Consider the following 26,257-nt stretch of genomic DNA (forward strand, 5'->3'; position numbering starts at 1 on the left):
TATATCACCTTAAAATTATATTTCTCTCAAAATACCATTTCAGAGCCCAATTTGGGCAAGTCTATTTCCTGTTGATTCCAGCATTTACTCCCCATGGTGCTTGTATATCCTAGGCCTCTTCCCTAATCATAGCTCTGTGAATATGAAAACTTTTATATAATTATTTCTTAGTACCTAACACAGGCCTAGTATCCATTAGTCACTTAATGAATGGTGGTGAATGGCTAATATTAAGATTTACTAGAGGATACATTGTAATTTGAACCTACAATTGAGGTGCTTAATTAATACTCTACTGATACACACCAACCTTTTATAAAAACAAGAACAAGCCAAACTCAAAATCAATAGAAGGAAAGTGATAATAATAATAAAAATTTATGGTAGCAATCAATGAATTAAAGAGTAAAACTCTACAAAGAACCACAAAAAATTGGTTCTCCAAAAGATAAACAAAATTGATGAACTGAGAGCCAACTCACAACAAAGAAGAATAGTCACTCAAATAGATAAATTAGGGAAAAAAGACATCATAAAAAACGCAAGCAAAATCAAGAATACTATGAGGGAATACTTGGAGAACTTTACTCAAACAAATAGGAAAATCTAATATTAATAGATGCATTCCTTGATAGCCTCAATCTACCAAAAATAAGCCAAGAGAAAATAGACTATTTAAACAGATCCGTAACAAGTATTGAGGTCAAAACAAAAGGAAAGAAATGAACAAAGTTCCCAACAAGGAAAAGCCAAGAACCTGATGGATTCACAACTGAATTTGGCAAGATCTTCAAAAAAGAATTAATGCCAATATCCTTCAAACTGTTCATTAAAATAGAAAAGATGGATCACTGTCAAACTCATACTCTGAAGCCAGCATTATACTCCTCTTAAATATGAACAAAGACATTAAAAAGAGTATAGAGACTAATCTTATTGAAGAACATACATGCAAAATCTCACAATAAAATGCTTGCTACTTGAATTGAACAACTAATAATAAAATCATATACTATGATCAAGTTGGTTTCTTCTCAAGGATGCAAGGCTGGTTCAATATACATAAATCAGTAAATAGAATACAGTAAATAAACAGAATCAAGAACAAGAATTAAATAATTACTGAAATAGATGCAGAAAAGCCTTTGACAAAATTGTACTTTCCTTTATGATAAAGGCTTTAGAGAATTTAGGAATAAGGTGAACATAATTTAATATAATGAAAGCTATATATGGTAAATCTACAACAAGCATTATAATAAATGGTGAAAACCTGAAACCATTTCCTCTAAAATAAAAAGACAAAGATGTTCACTCTCTCTACTCATATTACCAGAGCAATAATCAAGAGAAAGGTATAAAGGGATCCAAACAGGGAAGAAAGAAGTCAAAGTATCTCTATTCCTATTTGTTGATGATATGCTCCAATATCTACAGGATACTAAAGACAACACTCTAAAACTCCTAGAGTTGATAAACACTTTGGCAAAGTAGTAAGATATAAAATCAGCACACAAAAATCAGTAGCTTTTCTGGATGTCAACAATGAACACATGGAGAAGAAAACGAAAAATTTCATTTAGAATTGCCTTAAAAACAAACAATAATAACGAAAATAAAACTAACCAAGGAGTTCAAGTAGCTCTATAATAAAAGTTGCAAAACTCAGAAGAAAGAAAATGAAGGAGTCATCAGTAGGTGGAAGACCTCCAGTGTTCACGGATTAGCAGAAGAAATATAGTGAATATGGCAATATAGCCAAGGGCATGGAGAAATTCAGTGCAACACCCTTCAGAATCCCAATGTCATTCTTTACAGAGAAGGAAGAAATAATCAAAAATTTATATAACTACAAAATGCCAAAGCAATACTGAGAAAAAATGCAATGGTAGAGATACCATAATTCCTGTCTTCAAATTTTACTCAGATCCATATTAACAAAACAGCTTGAACTGTCCTAAGAACTTACCAGAGATGAATGAAAAAGACTAAAGCCCTAGAAATGATCCCTCATAATTATAACTATCTGATGCTTGGCAAAGGAGACAAAAATATATGAGGAGGTACGGGGGCAGCTTTTTCAATAAATAATATTGGGAAAACTGGATGTCCATCTGCAGAAAACTGAATCTGGATCTGTGTCTGTTACCTTGCACAGACATTGATTGAAAGTGAGTCAGATACCTTAAGGTAAAACCTAAATCTTTGAAATTACTACATGAAGGGAGTAGGAAAAAACAATAGAACTCATTGACACCAACAGGAACTTCCTGAATACAATCCCATAAGATCAGTAAATAGAAGAGAGAATTGACAAATGAAAGTATATCAAACTTAAAAGCTCTATACCACTGTGCAGAAAAATACAGCTTTAAAGCTAAAAAGACAATTTATACAATGAGAGAAGATCTCTGCCAGATATATATTTGAAAAGGGTCTAATAATCAGAATATATAAGGAGTTCCAAAAACTAAATCTGCAAATAATCAACAACTCAATTAAGAAATGGGCAAAAGAGGCTAAACAGACACTTCTAAGAAGAAAAATCTAGTCAATAAATATATGAAGAAATGTTCAACAACCCTAGCCATAAAGGAAATGCAAATCAAAACAAATTGATAATGCATCTTATTCCAGTCAAAGGGGCCATCCATCATTAAGAATAGGAAAAACAACATATGTTAACAAGAATGCAGGAGTGAATGGATTCTAATACTCTAAATACAGATTAGTATAGCCACTGTGGAAAGCAATATGGAGATTTCCCAGAAAACTAAACATGGAAAAACCTTATAATCCACTGATACAGTCCAAGATATTAATCTGAAAAATTTCATGACAGTATATAATAAAGAAACTTATACACACATATAGACAATAGGAAGAATGCAATTTGCAGGGAAATGGCTAGATTTGGGGGAAAATCATATGTGAAGTAAGCTAGGCCCAGAAAAGAAAAGGATACATGATTTCTCTTATATGTGGATCTTAGACCCAAAATACAACTCCCCATGTAAGCACACACAGGGAGATATACATATATACTTGATCAAGTTGACTATATTCAGTAGTAAAACTTCATAGTATAAACTCTGAACAATGAACAAAATGAATATTGGGAAGGTGAAACATGTTTTTAATGGATGGGATGTCTAGTATATGGGGATAAATGAATGCAAGAGAGATCTATGAGAGAATAAATTCATAATATTCAGTGTTCATATGTAAAAAAAGGAAATGAGAAATTTACTGTGATTGGTGGGGCAAGAAGTAGGTGGGAGGAGAGGTAGATGACTCTGATCAAGAAGGACTGTACACACAAATGGCTATGTTTCAATGATATTGCCCTATACCTTGAATATTAAAAATATTATAAGGATTTTCTAAAGGAATTGAGGTACTTTTCTTCTGGGAACAAAAAAAATTATCAATTTCCAGGACCTTTGAGAAAATTGTAGATTTTGATCTCACTATTTACAGAGGATTCTCTGAGGATTTTCAATATTCACAGAAGATTCTCAATGAACACAGGATTTCATGTATCTGATTCTATTTGATTTTATTTATATTCAGAAGAGCTTCAAAAATTTAATTATGAATATGATTTTCCACTAAACCTACCTCTTCATTGAAGTTTTGGATCATCCACATAGTAAGCATTCAATAAATGTTTGCTTTACAGTTGTACATACTTACAAGCATTCCTTTCAGAAAAATGATCCCTCTAGTGGCTAATTTATAACAATACATTTTTCTTTATTTTGGTAAGTCTTAAGATAGAAGTTAAAGTTTTGCAAAATAACGAGTTAAATTGTAGTATATGTACACCTCATTGTATATTAGTGATTAATTCACCTTTTTTGCATCTTTGTATTAATGTGGTAGAAAAGATGTGGATCATAATTTAGTAGAATACTTTAAAAATATAAACTCACTGTATGCTATTATTTATTAATTTCTAGACATATCCTTTATGAGCAATAAGGATTCTTTATGCAAAGTAAATATTTTCAAGATTTTGTTAGTAAATGTGTGTACATTTTAAAACAAAATATGATTGCCATAAAGTTAAATACAATTCGTCTTTTTACAATATTGCTATGTATCTAGTAACAGGAGACAGAGGCTTAATGAGATTTTTTTCTTTCAGACTCTATTACATTATAGATAGCTTTATAAAATTGGCTTCTGAACATTGGACTTGATGAGATGCGCTTCCAAGCAAACATATTTCCAATCTTTTTCTGTTCATGTTGGAACAGCTTCATATTTGTTTTAAAATATTACTATTTGAGCTAGAACATGCTTAGCAGTTTTGGGGTTGACTACACAAAGATAAATGGGATAATAAAACCTTAACAACTCCAATTTCCATACTTTTATATAAAATGGCTTCAAGAATTGCCTTTCTAGTGGTTTTATGATGCAACAATAATATCCTTTTAGTTTATCCTCAATAAAATTATATGACTAATTTGTGTCCTAGGAAACATCTATTTAAAAGTACTTTGTCATAATCAAAAGTGTTTGGTGATATTAATTATATGATATAATGTGTATTATTTGTTGCTTAATATTTTTAGGAACTCCTCTTTAAAACATCTTTTATTTGTGCAGATGATACTATTATTATTTAGCAAATACTTAGTGACTATCTACCATATGACTAACTTTGGGGGGTATAACAAATATATTAAAAGCTTGGAAAGTAGGGTGGGTTGTAATGGTGTGAACCAATACTTATCCTACAGTGCAGTGATAGTTGTTACAGTCTGGGTATGGAATGTCTCCCCAAACCCATGGGTAAATGATTGATTCTGCTTTGTCTTCAAGCTACATCTCTAGCTTGAACATACATAATGTTTTGGTCAACTGTTGTCTACATAAGGTTTTACCACTACATATGATTATATTATGATGTCATTGCTATCCTACTTTGTATAAGTGATCTTATTATAATTCAGCAATTATAAAATTACTTAACAAGGTATTTCTTAGGACATAGCCCTAATGTTAAGTGATTCATGACTGTTTTAATATAGTTAATTACTTCCTCAGTTTAGTAGAAAATAATTGAAGCAACGGGATTCATATACTGAGTTGAACACATGCCTCATCTGTTCGGCTTATGATTCAACAAATACTTTCTGACTAGTTTCTCTGATGCCTTTGATAAATGATTGCAGAATCCCATTTGCTACTATTATTATTAGCCATGAAAGCAAGCAAAAACACGAGAATTTTCAGAATTCTAGTTATAACTTCCTGCTGGGTTTTGGAGCATTACTCCTATCTCCTCCAGTAATTCAGTGTCAACTAGTTATAAGTAGGATATGAATCTCTTTTTTTAGGTTGTGGGGTTATGATGTATCCAAATGACCACAGACCTTTATATCTCCGGAAGATGACTGGCCCTACCCCAACGCTGCAAACCAGGACCTGTGTCAGGATGACAGCTTACAAGGTCATTCTATATGAAAAGAACAGTAAATTTCTTTTTCTTTTTTTTATTGTGAAAATACTGTATAGAGGGGTTACAATTACATGAGCAAGATAATGAGTACATTTCTTATCAAGCATTGTTGCCTCCTCCTTTGTTTCCCTTTCCCATCCCTTCCCATCTCCCACCCCCACTTTCCCAACCCCCCCTTCCCTCATCTCCCTGCCAAAGTTGTAAAGTTTGTTTTTCAACATAACGACTTGTACACCTCATTGTTGCAATGGGTCCACCTGTATTCCTATTTAAACTATTTTTTCCCCTTGCCCTCCACAAATTATACCAACATCAAATACAGTGAAAGCAGGGGTTATACCATGGGGGAGGGACATACAAAGCAACAAAGAAATCACCTTATAAATATGTTAGAAACAATCTCATGAAAGAAAAAAAACATTTGAATACTTATCTTAGAGTTCATTTCACCTAACATCAACTTCTCTGACCTTTTCTGCTTGTCTCAGACATATACTAGTTATTGTAAATAAGGGAAAACATGGAACCTATGTTTCTTTGGGCCTGGCTTACTTCACTTAATTTTTTCCAAGCCTTTCCATTTCCTAGCAAATGGGGCAATGTCATTATTGCATTGTTGGGTGGGAGTGTAAACTTGTTCAACCGCTTTGGAAAGTAGTATAGAGGTTCCTCAAAAGACTCCACATAGAGCTCCTCTGTGACCCAGCAATCCTACTTTTGGGCATTTACCCAAATGATCACAAACAACACCATACTAAAACTACCAGCACAACTATGTTTATTGCAGCATTATTTACCATGGCCAAGATATGGAGCCAACCCAGATGCCCCTCAGTAGATGAATGGATCAATAAAATGTGGTATATATACACAATGGATTTCTATGCCTCCATCAGAACAGTAAATTTCATTACCTTATTTCCACCATTACTTTAACTCAGTCTCTTAGACTGAAGTGGTTAATTGGAGGATGTTAGCAAATGAGAGATTGTGAATACTTAGTTAAAACTAAGTTTTTAAAATCAGTTTTTAAAAGATCAGAACAATATTAACAACTGCCTTAAGTAATATCTATAAAACATACATTCTTCTTATATTTGAACATTCATCCAGGCACACCACTACAAGGGACTACTGTTACTACCAAATACAGAGAAAAATGGCTGGGTTTTTTTGTTTGCTTGTTTGTTTTGCCTTTTATTTTTCTGTGACAGCTATCTGAGAGAATAACTTCAAAGGAGGAAAGGTTCGTTGTGCATCATAGTTGTAGTGGTTTCAGTCTATGGTTGGTTTAGTCCATTTCTTGGGATTGTGTTAGAAAAGAACTTTATGGCAGAAGAGTACAACAGAGAAATTCTGCTCTTCTTATGGAAGCCAAGAAGATGGGGGGGGGAGTGGAAGGGAGGGTTGGCGGGGAGAGAAGGAGCACAAGAATAAAACAAGGACTCCAAGATACAGCTTTATTGCTTATTTCTTCCAAATAGGCCCACATCTTTAAATTTCTACCATCTTCCAAAATAGCACCATGAGTTAGGACCAAGTCTCCTACACATACATGAGCCTGTTGGTGAGATTTTATGCTCAAGCTTACAAAAGCCATCTAAACAAAATAGCCACAGACTAGAGACACAAAAATCTTGAACAAATTCAGTATTTTCCAACTGAATACAATTATACAAAGAACAGTATGCCCTGACAAATTAGTGTTTTTTCCTATAAAGCACGGTTACTTCAAAAGAAATCCACCATCAAGTTAAAGGAACTGAATAGCACTATGTGACTATTTAAATAGATGCACTTAAAAATAATTAGGAATTTCTAACCAAGCTGTTAAGAGATTGAAACTTTTTCAAGCTGACAAGGGACATCTACCCAAACAGTACAACCAACAACACAGGTGATAGTGGAAGTCTGAACACATAGTCTCTGAGAACAGGATCATGATGCAGATGAACATTTTTCCTTTTATTGCACATTGTACTGGATATTATAGTAACTGTAATAAGAAAAAAGAAAGACAAGACATAAAGAATGAGAAGAAAGTTGGTTTTATTTGTAGATATATGAGTTTCACAGGGTTTCTCTAACAAAGCACTAAAAACTCAGTGCTGAAAACAAAGGAGAACTTCTGGTAGCTAGATATTCAGAATAAAAGTATTGCCAGGGCTATGATCTACCTGACACTTCTAAGAGGGTGGATCAGGATATATGTCTCATTTCCTCCTATATTCTCTGGTGGCTACAATCTTTGACATCCTTTGGCTTGCTGCTTTGTACTTCTAAACCCTATCAGTATTTTCACAAGATGATCTCCATGTATCTGCTTTTACTTGGAGATCTCCTGTAAAGAAGCCAGGCTTACTGGGTTAAGAGCCATGCTAACAATCTAATTTTTGCCTTCCTTAATTCTGGAAATACACTATTCCCAGATTTTTTCATACTCACACATATGAATATGTAAATATGTTAAGACTTGAGGTCTACTTTGAGGGAAGACACAGAGATATGACTATGTATATTGAGAACATAAAGAATCATCAAAGAACTATTAAAATTAGCAAGTAAACTTAGCTAGGCCAAAAAACCAATATACAAAAATCGATATTATTTCAGTTCAGTAGCTACACATAAAATTAGAAATGTCACTATATAGCTCTCAATTGCAATATATATTTTTTTCAGGAAAAATTTCACAAATGCATTCCAAATTTGTATACTGAAAATAATCAAATTGATACTGAAAATAATTGTTGAGAATGGCCAAATATAAAAATAAATCTAAGGATATTCATGACTTGGAAGACTGTATATTATTATGTTAATTCTCTCTCCAAATTTATCTGTAAATGTAATGTAATGTAATTTTATAAAAGCATAAATAAGCTTTTTGGATAAATTTTAACATGCTCAGCTAAATAACAGTATAATTAAAGCTGTTCAGCCAATTTTAAAAGAATAGTTGGTAGCAGTGGTTCACAGCTTATAATTCTTGCTACTCAGAAGGCTGAGATCTGAGGATCATGACATGAAACTAGCCCAGGCAGGAAAGTCTACAAGACTCCTATCTGCAAGTAAGCACCCAAAACACTAGAAATGGAACTGAGGCTTAATTAGTAGAGCTTTGGCCTTCAGGGGAAAAAAAATCTCAGGTCAGTGCCCAGGCCCAGGATTCAAGCCCTAGAACCTACACCAAAAACAAAACACAACAACAACAACAACAAAAGAAGAAAAACAACAAAGTGGAAGAGTGCATTTCAAGCCCTACTTTAAATCCACAATAGTTTAGATGGTGTTGTACTGGAAAAATGACAAAACTCTTGATCTGGGAAACTCAACAAAGACTTTAAAATATACTCATACAGATATATATGTCAACCGACTATCCATATAGGTTGTAAAACAATTTAGTAGAGAAAGTAATGACTTTGATACCAATACATAATCATATTAGAAATAAATTGTTTAACCCTTAATAACTTTTAAATAAATTAAATAATTTACTTAGCCTATATTTAAATGCTGTCTTGAAATCAATCATAGTATATAACTTCAAATTAGGCAACCTTAAGAAAGAAACATACGAGAAAATCTTTGAATAAATCTTGAGTAAATGAAGACTTCTTATGTTAGAAATAATCAAATAATAAACCCTAAAAATAATAACTTAGTCTTTGTCAAGATTGAAAACATTTTCTCTTTTGAGAGATACCTTTAAACAACTAAAATAGCTAGCTACAAACAAGAAAATATTAACAACAAATACAGCAGACACAAAATTTCTGGATAGAATCTGGAGGTAATTATTACACTGTAATTAGTAAACAGAGAACTTAAGTGGTAGAAGGAGCAAAAGCCTGGAATTAGTTTGCAGGGTTTGTAGAAACTTCATTCGTTCTGAGCCCTGATATGCTCACCTCTCTTTCAACATGTATTTCATGTCTCAATGTGTCCACATTTTCCTTTTTAAAAGATATTAGACAAATTAGATTGTTGCCTACACTAAAGACCTCATTTTAAGTTAAATGCCTTATGTCATAACACATTTGCATTCTGTGTTATGAGACGTTAAAACTTCAATTTAGGAACTTGGTGCCAGAAATTAGAGAATTGTGGTTCAAAGATTCCATCTCCAATTAACCAGCAAAAAGTTGGGCTAGGGATGTGGTTCAAGTGGTAAATCACCAGTTGAGAAAGTAAGCCAACCCAGTAAGAGGCCCCTGAGCTCAAACTCAGCAATATAATACAAAGCAAAACAACCTCAGTTTGCAAATGGAAAGGCAAATATAACTCAAACTAATATTTGTTTAGTTAATAAGTAAATAGGAGGATTGAGGTCCAGATTTATCTGAACAAAAAGCCAGATCCTATCTCAAAAATAATCAGAGCAAAAAGGGCTGGCAGCATGTTGCTAGCAATAGAGAACCTGTCTATTGAGCAAGAAACCTTGAGTTCAAGTCCCGTTACTAACAACAACAGTAAAAATATAAAAAAAAAGAAAGAAGGAAGGAAGGAAGGAAGGAAGACGGAAGGAAGGAAGGAGGGAAGGAAGGAAGGAAGATAAAGAAAGTTTCAAATATTCCTCTAGGCTATGAAAAGGAGGATTCCCACAACTTAAATCCATGGGCTGTGTCCATCGCAGGACACAAAGCTCCATTCATCAGCTTCCTGTCTAGCTTGAATTTAGACAGGAAAGTTTGTTGGGACTCTGAAACAGGTTTTGGAAGTTAGCTGAACTTGATGAGGAGGATATTTTGAAAACAATGGCCCCCATTCCAGCTTTAAAACTGCTTGAGGACTCCTCTCTTCCCATGTCTGCTCAATCAATATATTGTACAGAGGCAGCAACCCTTTCTGGTGCATTCTGGATATTAATGTGGTGTCACGTAAGGTGATCGAACTGTTCTTAAGTCTCATGTCATAATTCCAATTTCTCAAAGCTTCTCCCTACCCCAGCATCTATCTGTCCTGTGCAGTCTACAGTTGGTAAGGAGATGATAGGGTGGGTAGAGGGCCTCCCATTCCCTTCTTGCTCTTCCTCCATCCTTTCTCTTCCCACCAGGCCACTGCTGCCTTACTAGGAGAAGGGAAGTGAAGGAGTGTCAGGGAAGGACAAGCTGTTAAGCGATGGCACTCTTGCATTGTGGAATGTGGGTCTTCTGTCAAGGCAAATATCCAGAAAGTGTTTTTATTGGGTCTGGAAAGGCCTTATTCCCATTCCCCTCCCCACTTTGACATTCTACTGTTTCTCAATTTAAGCAATGACATTTTAGCTAAGAGTTTCTTACAGTTGCCACTCAAATCTTGCCCAAGAAAGGAGGAGAAAATGAAATCATAGAGGAGGAGGTTGGGCACATTCTTTCCCCTTGACTCACACCTGGCCACCTTCCAGACTGTTGCCTTGGGTTTGAGGAAACATGATATCTCTCTTCCCCACCATTTCTTCAAGGACTGGCCCCTCCCCTGGCAGCTGCAATCTTTGAACAGATTGTCTGGCAATTCCAACACTAGATTTTGACTCTTCCGGGGAAGAATTAATCACCAACATCTCAAGTGAGCACTCAGCCCAAGCCTAGAGATGAAAACTTTCAAGTGTTTCATCACCGTGTCTAGAAACTAGGTCTGACTTAACGCAGCATAACAAGCACCACCTGAAGGCACAGATTTTTGTTGGTGTGTTTCTGGCAAGCTGACAAACACCCAGTTCTCTACTAGTGATATATTAAATCACTCACTTCAAGGGTTATAATCCTTGTCCTCATCTTTGGAGCCCAGGCCAAAATACATTCAAAAGGAAAAGTCTCACCTGAGCATTTGGCAAAGCAGAACTGCTACTAGACTCCAGGTGAGTAAATTTAGGATGGTGCTTATGCCCCTAGAACTTCTCTCTACACACACAAAAATATCTATTGATGGATGGAATCAGTTACTCCACAAAACATATACTCCAATTCTATAGCCAATCATTTTATATTTAATATTCTAAAGAGTCTCTTAAACGATTTTGTTTCAGCTCCACCCCAGAGGGGTTTGGGGTGGGGTCAAAGCTTACCAAACCACCCCTATTATGGAAAGTTTGGGTTTGTACTGAGTAAATTTTTTTTTTTTTTGGTCAGTCATGGGTTCTGAACTCTGGGCCTGGACGCTGTCCTTCAGCTCTTCATCTCCAGGCTACCGCTCTACCACTTGAGCCACAGTGCCACTTCCAGCTTTTTCTGCTTATGTGGTGTTAAGGAATCAACTCAGGGCCTCATGCAAGCAAGGCAAACATTCTACTACTGAGCCTCCTTCCTAGCCCAACCCCCAGTCAATATTTATGTACATGTAAATGTAACCCATTGTTTTTCAAATTTGTCCTCTGAAAACTTGTACATTGTCTTGAGCTCGATTTGATCTCCTGGAAGAGCCAAAGCCATTGGTAATCAGAGCAAACATTGTGCCCAAAAACGTTTTTCCACATGGTCATCTTTATGTTTTTGTGGAAAACAATGATTATTTTCCTATTAGATGATTCTTCCATAAGCTGAATGACTCTCAGTGTGTAATTTCTTACTATTTGGTGAGTTTTGAGGTTTTCTTCTTATTTGAAGTAGTTGTCCTTGTTTTTCAGTTACTTAGTTACAGTGTGGTAGCACAGTTTTTTGTATTTAATTAAAATATATTGGATAATAAGTATGGGGATATATATGTATAGTTTGTGTGTGTGTGTGTGTGTGTGTGTGTGTGTGTGTGTGTGTGATTCTCAAATCATAGTAATTTGTGCATTTGTCATCTTAAATATTTATTACTTCTTTGTGGAGAGAACATTCAAAATATTTTCTTCTATCTACTTAAGTATTCAATACATTATTATTGATTGTAGTCACCATACATAGATCAAAACTTATTCTTCCCACCTAATAGTAATATTATTATGCCTACTGACCAATCTCTTCCTATCCTTTACCTGCCCTATTATCTCCAACCTCTGGAAATCACAGCTTCTGTGAGATCAAGTTCTTAGATTCAACAAGAAATTGCATCAGGTAGTTTTTGTCTATCTGTATCTGGTTTATGTCGCTTAGCATAATGTTTGGGTGTATCTATATTGTCACAATGACAGAATTCCATCATTTTTATGGCCAAATAATTTCCATTTTACCTAAGACTTTATGATTGCTTTATCTGTTTATCTGATGATAGACACATAAATTGATTCCATGTGTCGGACAGCCACAATTTCTAAGAATGCCAAGAGGAATGAAACCTGAGGTTCATTTTTGTTAAAAGTTCATTTTTAAACAAGGTAATTTAGAAATTAAAATGAACACACAATAAGCATGTATTTCAGTGGTAGAACACTTGCCTAGTGTAGTATAAAGCTCTAGGTTCAATCCCCAGCACTGAAAATAAAAAGGCAGACATAATAACTTCTTCAAAAGGAATCCAAAGGAAAGACATACCCATAGTCCAGTACTATTGAAATGAATGAGCCAGTAATGACAAACAGCATTTTTAATGGTACTGGAGGCCATAAGCTGAACATCTACAGGGCCAGACAGAATTTGTATGCATATATGCATAAATAATGAGTCTAGACAGCTTGGCTTTCCCCTGAAGCAGATATTTTCCCCCATACTTTTGCTCCAGATTTATTTCTCTTTGAGTTAACAAAAATAATTGTAGATATAGAATCCAATATCTATGTCATAATAATCTTTTTCTTTGGCTTTAAAAGGCTTTCTTCAAGTATAGAAAAAATAGTAGAATATTCCAGTAATCATTGAGCTTAGCCTTCTCTTCCTTTAGAATTTAAATAAATAAATATATAAAGCAATTGCAAGTGTATGCTTCTGTAGTATACCCTAAATGATGTCAATGTCAGTAGTTTAATTGTGTTTCTGTTGTCAAATTTGCAATTTTAATGCCAGGTATACTGGTGTAATCCTATAAGTCTAATTCTCAAGACACGGTGACAAAAGAATCATGAGTTTAAGGCCAGTCTATACTCTGCAGCAAGACATTGTTTAAAAAAATGAAAATGTAATAGTCTCTAGATTTAGCGTTTCTAAATCTCTTATTAATTTCTAGCTAATTTTACAATTTCAACTGAATGCATCAGGCATGACAATAAGTTTATAACAAATAAGAATAAGTATAGATTTCTCTATAAAGAAATTACATTGCTTCTCTATAGAACAAAATAATGATATGTATACATATATTACAGACAAAATATTCACGTAAAGACAAATAATACAAGACAAAATACTCATGTAAAGACAAAATACAAGACAAAATACTCATGTAAAGACAAATAATAAGGTATTGGATTTTTAAATGGGTCAGAAACAATGCATTGGGAAAACTGTGTTCACAAAATCTCAAATGAATACATAATGTTCATGGAAGGAGTGAGACTGGATCCTTGATTAGACATTCAAGGGTCTTAGATGTCAACAAGAAGAATCTGTATTCAGTTCTTTAGCAATGGAGAATCATTGACAATTCTTGAAACTATTACGCATGATAAGAACATAATATAGCTTAATTTGACAAAATGAAGATTTAATTATAAAAGGCAGAGATGGCCCTATGCTAGTGGCTCATACCTACCGTCTTAGTTACTCAGGGAGCTGAGATCTACTCAGGAGACTGAAGATCCCAGATTGAAGCCAGCTTGAGCAGAAAAGTCCATGCAACTCTTATCTCCAATAAACCAGGAAAGAAAAATGAAGTAGAAGCTTTGCTCAAGTGGTAGAATACCAACATTGCATTTAAAAAAGCCACACAAGAGCAAGAGGCCCCAGTTTCAGCCCCAGTAGTAGCACAAAAATAAATAAATAAGCAAACAAAAAATAAAAATGAAGGAGAGAGGGGTACCAAAGCAGAGACTTAGGTATATGATTTATAGAACTTAAGAGCCATTTTCATCATGGATCATTAATGTGTAAACAAGTTCAGAGTAATGATTTTTTTCTCTTGTAAGAAGCTCGAACAATTCTCATCATATAATGCCAGTTTAAAAACCAAAGAACACAATGCTTCTTTGAACTCAAGTTAAACTTAGTAAACCCTCCACTTTCACTTGCTCTAGCTGATATCTTTAATCACTGATTGTGAAAGTAGCTGAATTACCCAAGGAAGCAGTGGCTTAGACATCTATGGTGCATGGAAATGATTCCTTGTCCTTGTTTTGTTTTGAGGATTTAGCTCCATGTTATTGAAGCCAAAGATCCTTTACTTGGGCTTACACAAATATAGGATAGGTGACTTTTTGAAGTCAGAGGGCAGAAAAATCCATCCTTCATTGACACTAGCTTCCTGCCCAGAGCCCTAAAGCTTTACTGAACATGCTTATAAGACTACTTGATTCATTTTCGGACCACTATGTTTCTTTATCCCATAACAGTTTTCAGGAGGGCAGATTTGAATTGGGGTCTTCCATCTGCTCTCATTTGGCTATCTTGTAAATAAATTCTATTTAGCAAAATGTATTGCCTCATCATTATCATCCTGCAGGGCAGGCAAATGGGTAACAAAGGAATGGGAGATGACAAGGGGAAGAACTGCCAGGTGATTCCAACTTTTATAGTTTCAGTAGATATCCTACAGTGTTTTGGGGCTGCTTTCATAGATTACCACAACCATTAAGCGAAAATACTTGAATTTATTCTCTCACTTATCTTAAGACCAAACGTTTTAACTCAAGATGTCAGCAGAAATGGTTTCTAGGAAGGTTCAGAAGAGTCTTTGTCTACATCCTTGTAGTTATGGATGGCTCCCAGTGATCCTGGCTTATCTGTAACGCCTCCATTTCTACCTCCACCTTTTGCTCTGGGTTTCTCTCTGTAAGGAATTCCTTACCGGGCGCTGGTGGCTCATGCCTGTAATTCTAGCTACTCGGGGGTTTGAAATCTGAAGATGTGGTTCAAAGCCAGCCAGGGCAGGAAAAGCCACGAAGCCCTTATTTCCAATAAATCACCAGAAAGGTGGAAGTGGCGCTGTGGCTCAAGTGGCAGAGTGCTCGCCTTGAGCTGAAGAGCTGAAAGATAGTGCTCAGGCCCAGAGTTCATGCCACATGATTAACCAAAAAAAAAAAAAAAAGACATTTCTTACAAAGATTATTTTGTGAGCCCATCTGAACCCAATTTGACTTTTTTCTTGGTCCTGAACTCCAAAATTCTATTTCTAAATAAGGATATATTACGTTGTTCTGGGTATACCAGAATTTTTGTTGTTATACAAACTCAGTTTGTGTAACACAGAGATGAGAATGATCATTTGAGCAGATAATTTTCTATCCTGTTCTCCTGGTGCACTGGCAATCTGTACAGGTAGGTCCAGACAGCAGTTCTGACCATCTGATAAATGAAGGTGGGTAGAGTGATTCTTGACTACAAAGAATGGGACCAAAGACAATAATTCTAATAGTAAAAGATGTGTAAGGAGGAACAACATCTGAACAGGGCACTAGTATTTACTGGAAGGCAGAGGAGGTCAGTCTTGCCTAGTTTAATATGGTTGAAGGTGGGCCTTTGATCCAGGGTCTGATGGGGTAATAGTCTAAAGCAGTAGTCTAGTACTGGTCCAAGTAGAGCAGTTTTGAGGGGCTAAAAGATTCCTAAGGCTCCAAATGTTAATGCTTGCTGTGGAATAGTTAATGGGGATTCTAGAAAGTTCTTGGAATACACAGGTAGGCCATTGGCCCAGGCCCAGGAAAAGAAAACCAATGCAGTAAAGATAGTGTCATAACAAAATTCCTGAGATTATATACATGAGTATATGGGTGGTTACCTCAATTTCGACTAATTGTGAGGATCAATAGCTTTAGTTCTCCACTGGAATAGGATAAGGTAATTTATAGCCCATGATTAGGAACTAAGAGCCAGAAAAGAAATTTAGAATTTATTGAGAAGCAGGCCACAGAAGTAAACTTTATTTTTTTAGAAAATATGTCCAAAATCTTACCAAAGAGTTTTAAAAAAAGTGTAGATGGAAAATAAGAAAAAAATCCACCACCACCACAACCACAACAACAAAAACCATGAGGGAAAATGGTGAAATCAGTGAGTGTAAATCTTGGACAGGATATGGTGGTAAATGCCTGTATACTTGGGCAGGAAGATTGTAGCAGATTGAGCCAGCCCTGGAGAACATAAGGAAACCTATTGGAAAAACACAGTAAAAACAAAAGGACTGGGACCTTTCTGAGCTTATCCTTAGTACTTTAGGAAATGTATTTTGAAATAGCCAGCTGTTTTCTCTTAGTAGTATGGCAAACACTCCTGAAGATTCCTTTGGCCCAAGTATCTTCTGCTTAGTTGTGAAAATCACTGCCATCTTACAGTCAAAACCATGTGACTACTTATATTGAATGAACTATGAGTGCAACTGACATCTGGATGGAGATAAAGAAGATCTGTTGCTTATTGGTTCCTAAACACTGAGTGTGGTAGCTAAAAAATGAGATTCTGGAGCGAAGTCTAGCTTCTTGACTCGCATGGAAGGGCTGCCTAGACAGACGGTTGTGTGATGAGAAGGAAGCTCCTGTGTATGTATGAAGTTTGTGATCGTTTGTGTGTGCGTGTGTGCATGCGGGTGTGTGCACATTCCTGTGCCTGCCTATGTATCTACTATAGTTTTAGGGTGTATTTGTTCTTATAGCATATGCTATTTTACTCTAGATAGTATTTGAGGCAATACCATATGCCAAGTTGTAAAAAGGAAAGAAATGAGTAAGTAAAGATCAGGTGTTGTAGTACATACCTGTAATCCAAACTAAGTAAAGATCAGGTGTTGTAGTGCATACCTGTAATCCAAACTAAGTGAGAGACATAGACAGAAAATTCAGGAAACAAGACTAACCCCAGACAGGAGCATGAATCTATAGCCAAAATATTACTAAAGCAAAAACATTAAAATAAGAAATTCTAAAGGCATCACTCAAGTGATAGGGCACCTGTCTAGCAAGAGTGAGGCTGTGTTCAGACCACAGCATCAAAATGAAAGAAATAATAGACAGCAAGCAAGCATGTGAAACAAGTATCAATTATTGTCTGAGGGAATTAGGATAAAGAAAAAAAAAAGGAAGAGTGGGGATTTTTCAAGATTCTAAAAGAAAAAGCACATTTTAAAATGTTCTAGCTAAGTTTCTGAAATTTGGATAACAGAGCAGCTCTTTAGCTTTTTAGACTGTAAAATGAAAACATCCATCAGATAAGAAGGTAAAGAACCTTCTGATCCCTATGTTTGTTTGGAGATCCATATTAGAATTCACACATCTGGTGACTGGACATGAATTTGACCTTATTGCCAGAGATTTGATCTCTCTGAAGTTCTTTGTGGAAATATTCTCTGACTCTGTGCCATCTTGATTATTGAAATATACATAGATGGTATTTGATGTGAGGGATAGTCCCGCTGGCTTTTAATATTGGGGGGGGAGGGAGGAGTTGTTTTTACACTCTTTCTATCAGTTGCCAATTAAGAACAATGCGTTCTGCAGTTCTAGGAAGTAGCCTGTCAAAGCATGTGTTGCGTAATCGTTAATAGTAAATGGACTAATTCTTTGAAGCTCTTCCTGCTGGAAGGTGTATAAGGATATTCTCTGAAAAGTGCCAGAGTACACCTGCCAATGACTGCAGCCTAGCAGTTGACAGAGTGAGAGATAACTAAAGAAATGTGCTATAACTGTCTTGAAATATTAGACTGGGCAGGCACTGTGAAAGAACATAGTGATCCCTTGTTTTATGTGGTGAAGAGTTCTGGTAAGAAAAATGTTATCTGTGAGTAACCCACTTTTACTATGAGGTCTGGAGAGTGTGTTTTGTAAAACTGTCAATAGGAAGGGAAAAATTATCCTATACTATGTAAAACAGATCTCGTGTAAGGAGGTCTAGAACTGCTGGGGATTATGGACATGAATGAGTAAAATGTTTTATCAGTGAGCAGCTGACCTAGAAAATGAACAGCAAGACTTCAGTGAAACTTACAAAATATTTTCCCCTAGGTATCTCTATTGTAACAGCTGTGCCTAATAGTAGATAAACCAGCCTAGGATGAAGGAGTCTGAGAACAAGTTAGGAAGCTCAAGTTTGTATGGGAACTAACTGAGACCAGCCCAAAGTTTAAGGTCTAGTCACATGACTGTCGCTTTATTGATTGTGCCAAGGGGGAGCTATGTTTTTTATTTTTATTTTTTGAGAGATAATATTGGGAAGAATTCAACTTAGTAGTAAAGCAGATGTCCAAATGAATTGCCAAACATTCTCTCCAGAAACTGAATAAAAAATAAAAGAAAATCAGCTGGTTATCAACAATGAAACTGAAATGAAGAAAACAGATAAGAGCTGAGAATGGAAACTTGAACCTAAATAAATTCTTCAAAATGGAGAGTGGCAATTGCTATGCATTCTTAGGAGACAAGCTGAATGTATTGTGCAGAGATGTGTCCTACTTGCTAGCATATAAGCTCCCAGACTTCCTTAGCAACAACATCCTTGAGGCTTGGTGAATGTCTTAGAGTCCTGAAAAAAGTGAGATTCTTACCTCCTTTCTGTGGCTACCTATAGCCAAGGGATGACATTGTTATCAATAAGGAATAACAAAAGAAGAATATAAAGATGCTGTAAGGGTGTTATAAATATCCTATACTTTGCTATCATTTCTCAATTTTCTTTCACCTTGCTGTAGAAAAAATACCAATGTATGGTGAGTTCTCTTGCAGCCATTTTTGGTCTTGAGTGCCACTCCGATAAAGGCAAATAGAGAGGAAAAAGGAACCTTGATCTATAAGGACATCGTCAAACTTTCATTCTAACTGCTTATCTCTAGATCGGTTTTATATGAAAAAATCTACTTTATTGAAGCCATCATTATTTGAGTCTTTGCTACTGTTACTAGATGGTTTCAGGAAATCTCAGTTATTCCTTATTTTCTCTCTAACAGCAAACAGACACGATCCATGTCAATGGAACTTGATAAACATTGATAAGGGTTAACACTAATCACTGACTAATCTGTCATGATACTAAACTTTTTGTTGGTTTTATATCACAGAACAGCGCAGAATGTAGTCAGTAATGATAGCTTTTATCTATCCTGTTGACTTTTCCTATCCTTTTAGAAACTTTAATCAAGCTCTGATTTTTCTACATCAAAGTAAGAGAAAGAGCTCTGACCTGGGGTAGAAGTGAGAGTAGCAATGGACTATGCTGACTTTCAGTCTGTTGTTTTTCTACTCAACTACAATGCTAGTATTTCACCAGGGATAATGTGTCCTCCATTTTCTCCAAACTCAATGACACACATTCTGTCATCGAGCACAGATACTGTCTGGAACATGGATTAAAGGATAAGAACCTTTCCTTATAAAAATATATGCAGTAATCTTAATTTTATTTCAATAAAGTAATACAATTTCATAATCTCATCTAAGATATATTTTTGACCAACATTTAGGAACACAAATAACAGTGCATGTTAATGTTTAAAACTTTTTACTCTTAAGCCTTGTATGTATTGCTTTTGCCTGTAATCTTAGTCACTTACGAGGCTGAGACTTGAAAATCATGGTTCAAATGCAACTCCAGTAGAAAAGTCTAAGACTCTATCTCTAGTTAACTGGCAAAAGTCGTGACTGGAAGTGTGGCTCAAATGGTAGAACCTCAGAGTTACAGCTGAGTTCAAGGCCTGTCTTGAATATACACACACATTTTTAATACTTGTGTGCATATCGTCCAGAGGAGAATAACCTATATGTAGATTTGCAAAAGCTGAATTACATCAGCTTTATGCACATATAAGGCTCATATAATTTAAAATATTCTTTCTCCTTTAGAGAAATAGAATCAAATTACAATAATGAAGGTGATACTGGCCTCAATTTTTATTTGAATGACAGAAGAAATCAAATTAAAGCATAAAACCCTTAAAAACAAATCCCATAAGCATCATATAATATGTTGATAAATTGATTACTTAATAAATTAATTGTATTTGTTCTCCTACATGATTTTGACATATATATGTATATGTAGATTTATGTATCTATCTTTCTTTTTCTTTCTTTCTTTCTTTCTTCCTTCCTTCATTCCTTCCTTCCTTCCTATCAGTCCACTTTCCAATGTTTTAATGTCAGAGAAAGGTTACGTTATAGCATAATGGATCAAATATATTAATCACTGTTGGTGGTTTTGAAATTATCTTTTCAAATTATCAATTTTTCCTTTGCAATATATTGTATATCTTTAGGATTGTGGTCATATTGTGTGTGTGTGTGTGTGTGTGTGTGTGTGTGTGTGTGTGTATTGAAACTTGAACTGACAGCTTAGACCCAGTCCCTGAGCTGGTACTCTATAACTTTAGCCACATCACCACCTTTGCCTTTTTGGTTCTTAGTTGGAGATAAGAGTCTCTTGGACTTTCCTGACTTGGCTTGGAAAGAGAATCCTCAAATCTCTGTCTCTTGAATAACTAAGATTGAAGGCTTGAATCAGGGCCCAGGGTTCCATTCAGGTTTTTTATTTGTTTCATTTTCTGTTTAGATACAGACTTTATGATGTGAGAACATTTCAAGTTTTCTTGGGCTGTGGTTCACTTTAACCAGAACATCACTTTTATTCATTGAAGTGCTAATGTAATCTGACACATTCATTGAAGCTGCATCATTATTGTGACCTGAGTGTGATTTTTTAATTGATTTTAGTGTATCATGTTAAATCATGAATATATGTGACCTGCCCCAACCTACTAAAGAACAAGGAATAGGTGGATGCCAATATTATACCTATAATCACAATTACTCAGGAGGCTGAGAACTGATAATCATGGTTTGAAGCCAACCTGGGAAAGGAAAGTCCTTGAGACTCAGCTTGGAAAGTCCAATTAACAACCACATCTCTAGAAGAATAGCTGTGATTCAGGTGATAGAGCACTAGCCATGAGTGGAAAAAGCTAAGGAATAGAGCCTGGCCCTGAGTTCAAATTCTAGTACTAGGGAAAATATACATAAGGACTTGAGGACAGAAGTTCTGTCTTGTGATGGAGAGGTACCCAGTTGGAAGAGTTCTTGTCATGTAGGGTTTCTACCTTTGGGTAATGTTGTCAGGATAGAGATTCTGATTACTGGAAGTTTGGGGGAACAGTGCATATGTGAGCAGGGATGTGGAACAGAGAGCAAGTGAGGCTGGCCTTCACTTTTTGGAAAGACATGTAGCCCAGGGAAAGACACTATATAAGTTTTTACACAATGACTAATATCTAGGTTAGTTTGTCAGGGGACTTGGGGGAAAAGTACAGAAAAACAGCCAAGAACTGGTGGCTCATATCTGTAATCCTAGCTACTCAGGAAGCTGAGATCTGAAAATCAATGTTCAAAGAAAGCCCTGGAAGACAAATCTTTGAAACTCTTTACCTCCAATTAACCAGTAAAAAAACTGGAAGTACATGCATGGCTCCAGTGGTAGAGGGCTGGTTTTTTGAATGAAAAGGCCAAGCAAGAATATAAGACCCTGTGTTCATGCCCAAGTACTGGCAATAAATAGATAGATAATAAAATGTTGGAAAGTTGATTTGTACATCTTTTTTACTCCTTACTTCAAGACCTTTGCTTTCATTGCTATTCTGCCAAGACCATAAGTAGTTGACTTCTCTGTTGACTATTAAATATGTATATTGATATTATCCCTTAAATAAAAATACCAGGTATGAAGTTTTCCAAGATTAACTTTTGTTAGATCATTCCATTTATGAAGAAAATGTTTTTAAAAATTGCATCACTGCTCTAACTAAGCATTTTAACATGAAAAAATGTATAATTTAATTAGTTGATAATGTTAATGCAGATCCCAGATATAATTATATTATTTTCTTTAATTTTAAAGTAGAACTTTGTTGCAAATCCCAGATAATATAGAAAAATCATAGCATGAATCAGTGAAAATAATTATTTGTTGACTTTTTAAAAATGATACATCTTTGCATTGGAAAGTTCAACTTCATTGCAAAAAATTGAGAATGCTATTTTACTATGACCAATCACACACACTACTATTAAGTGTTAATCTCATTTATTTTAATAAATTTGCTAAGTAGTTTGACAAAAACCTTGGATGAAAACAAAACTTTTGTTTTCGTGAATTTATGTTTGGGCTTGAACATAAGGTCTTACACTCTGTTTGTTGTTTTTACTCAAATTTATATGACAGTTTGAGTTAAAAGATAGTAATCAAAATAAGATTGTGAGACTGACCAAATGTAATTTTGAATTTTCTACTCATGAGCCAAGCAGCACCTTGTTATTAAGAGATTCAGCCAAGTTATACTTTATTACAAATTAAAAATATACCAAAGCCCAGTATCAATGGTTCATGCCTGTAATCCTCTCCACGGCGGTAAGAACTGAGAAATGTAATTCAAAACCAGAAAATTTATGAGACTCTGATCTCCAATTGATCACCAAACAGCCAGAAGTTGAATTGTATCTCAAGTTGTAGAGTGCCATCTGTGAGTGAAAAACTAAGGGCAGTGCCCAGGCTCTGAGTTCAAGCCCTAGTACTGGCAAAGAAAACAAAAACAAACAAATGCAGTTAGGAGAGGCAGGGGAGAATGATGAAAGGGTGACATTGATTAAGATTTGTTATAGTCAGAAATTGACATATTGGATGATTAAACAACATATGTACTCATAAACTGACATGCTAAAAAGTTAAAAAGTTTATAGCAAGGCTAATACCAGTGAACTCATAAAACTTAACCTTATCATTTGGTAATGCTGATTTTTAAAATCATTCATCTTTGGGTATAAATAAGTAAACTACCCTGAAGAGAGAAACTTCTGTCTTGATTGCTCATATTTCTGAATATCTTACATCAGAGCCATTGGCAGCTTTTATTTTTGATGGTTTCATCATAGATGCTTGTTGGTCATATGGCCTTGGAAGATAGAGATAAGATTTCCCTCTGGGACATAACAAATCCCATTGCTTGTCCACTGTGGTTGTATGAATGTTTGCTTTACTAATAGAAGATTAGAGTTCCCAAGGCAAAGAATCCTTCCCTGTAACACAACCCATGCTATATGGCAGTGGCTTTATCTCAGCAGGTTGGCCTGTGCCAATGATGCCCATAGAACTGATGCATGTAAATGATGATATTCAGGTTGTTGCTATCACTATGTGTGTTGGCCAAATTTCCATTAGTGTGACAAGATATCTGTGATCAGCTTTTTAGTTTACAGTGGCTGAGAGTTTCAGAGATTTCAGACCATGGTCAGTTGCCTCTATTGCTACTGGACCTGAATTGAGGTGGAACAATATGGTGAAAGCATGTTGTGTGGTGGAGTTAAGTAGCTCATCTCCTGCACTGAGGAAATGAATGAGAGAAAGGAGCAGAGATCTGCTCATCCCAGTTTCTTAACTTCTGTTCACCACTCCCTACCCATGAAAGATTCTACCCCTTCCCATAATGGCATATGATCACATCATTAACACATGAGCCTATGGTGGATACTTATCTAACCATAAGCATTGTTAGTAATGACTATTCCTTGTGTCTGATCAAAGAGTTTCATGACTTCTGCACCCATGAAGACATGGCGGTTGAACTTAGCTTACAAGCAGGGTAAACTAAACAAAAATACTTTAGAATTTCTTGCACTAGGATAGTTTGGGTAAGTCTTAAATACTACTTACAGTATTCCAGTAGAAACCTTTTATTTGCCCAATATAAACTTGAATAAGTAATTGTGATAAACTGTTATATGAAAGAAGCTTATGAGTACCTGTGGAGAATTCTATGATCACCTAAGTTCTGAGTCATCTTCCCCGTGGATTTTGGAATGGCCAACATACTTGGAACACTTAGAATATTTTAGGCAGCACTCACAGAAAGGTTGGTACGACCAGTAGTGGCCAGCTAATTGAATGACAGAGATTGGGAGAGTCACAGTTCAAGGCTAAAAGAGTTAGTGAAAAAAATCTCATCAAAAAACTGGGCAAAGTACAAGGAGAATGAATGAGTTCTAAGCTGGATCAGAGGGGAAAATGAATAAGGCCATCAATCATGGCTTTTCTCAAGACTTGAATGGGAAAGGAAATCAGAGCAGCAGCTGAAGGGATAGAAAGAGAGAGGCTATTAGTATCTACTCAGAGCCAGGATGCTCTCAGCCTGAGAGGAAGATAAGTCGTTTTATACAGTTGAAAAGCTGAGAGGAAGATACAATATAAATGTAAAGAGCAGGAGACATGGAGTGACACCATGTGGCTGCAGAGAAGTAGAGGAGGGGACAAAAGGCTCATCTTTATAGCTGCTTAACCTGGACATTCTTCAGATCTGTTATTTTCTAACCCATATACACAGTATGCTCACGAGGAGAGCCACTGTCTTTTCTATACTCTCTGTGAGCTTCTGCTCACAGCAAGAAACTTTTAAAGACAGTATATCTGTGAGCTTCTGCTCACAGCAAGAAACTTTTAGAGACAGTATATCTCATTCCAATCACATTTTAGTACTACATTTTATTCACAGCTAAATTCTAAATCTTAAGAAAAAAGAAAACACAACTAACTTGGCCCTGGAAAATCATATATGTATGAAATTGTATGTAGAACACAGTTGCTAACTCTCAAATAGGAATAGTTATGCATTTATAAATTTTCTAGTAATCATTGCAAATATTTAAAATCAGTGGTCAAATGGATCTTCAGTAGATTTAAAAGTTTCACAAAATATTTCCTCCACATATATAAAAGTTTCCAGAAGTTCATTTTATGTTCTGATGGCATCAAACAAAAATGACAAAAAATTATGAAGTATGGTGACACCTTTTGTAATGCCATCTTTAAGTGTTACCATACTTGGTAGCTATATCTTAATCACAAAATGGGGGGGGGGGCGGGATGTGCATGTGTATCTCCCTGACTTTAAGCATGTTGCTTCAGGCAGAATTAAATAGAGTAAGCACATATTAGAAAATGATTTATTGCAGGAAATTAAATGCATGCAAAATGACTAGGAGGCTCACCAGTTACTGGACTGATGAGTCCCAAGTAAACCAAACCTGGGTAAGAGCTGACAAGAGCCGACAAGCCTGTATTCGAATTGCCTGTAACTGCATTTAACACTGGGATAGTAAGGCCAACTGCCATAACTCTCTTTACAGGCTAACAACTCTGTAGCCTCATTCACTAATTAAAATAGTAGCAACAAAAAAGCCCTGACTATATAGCTGCATTTGAATGTTTACACAAATGAATCTTGTTAGCACAACTTATTGTTTCCAGGCTTTGGCTACTTTTAAGTCTAGGAAATAGTTCTGAGCGATTTGCCATAGGAAAGAGTGAAAAGGGAGCTGAGTCATAGCCAGAGCACAGTCATTGTTATGGCCCAGGTTACTATCCTCCCCTTGTCTTTTCGAACCACACTGCTCCCTCCATTGCCTAGTTCTGGTCCCTGGCTGGAAATCAGGAGCACTGCAGTGGTCAGTCCTTGGTGATGCCATTCTCAAAAACAGTATTGGCTAGGGAGGATGTGTGAATGATATGAGGTCTGAAAGAATGGTGTATCCTGAGTTTCACCACAGTAGCCTTGCCCTAAGTCTGACTTTTCCTTCCATGTGGTATACTGTGGTATTCACTCTAATCTCCCCACCCAGTTGTGTGCTTTCAGAAAGAAGAGTATGTATTGCATCCCTATTATATATTCCTCATTGCTTGCTCCCTTTCCTCAAGTATAAAAGATACTTGAGAAGATGTTTGTTAAAGAAGTGATTAATGAAGCTGTAATGTTCTCTTTTTGAAACAGGGT

Source organism: Dipodomys ordii, unplaced genomic scaffold (genome assembly GCF_000151885.1).
Source record: "Dipodomys ordii isolate 6190 unplaced genomic scaffold, Dord_2.0 Scaffold123, whole genome shotgun sequence".
Taxonomy (NCBI): Eukaryota; Metazoa; Chordata; class Mammalia; order Rodentia; family Heteromyidae; genus Dipodomys; species Dipodomys ordii.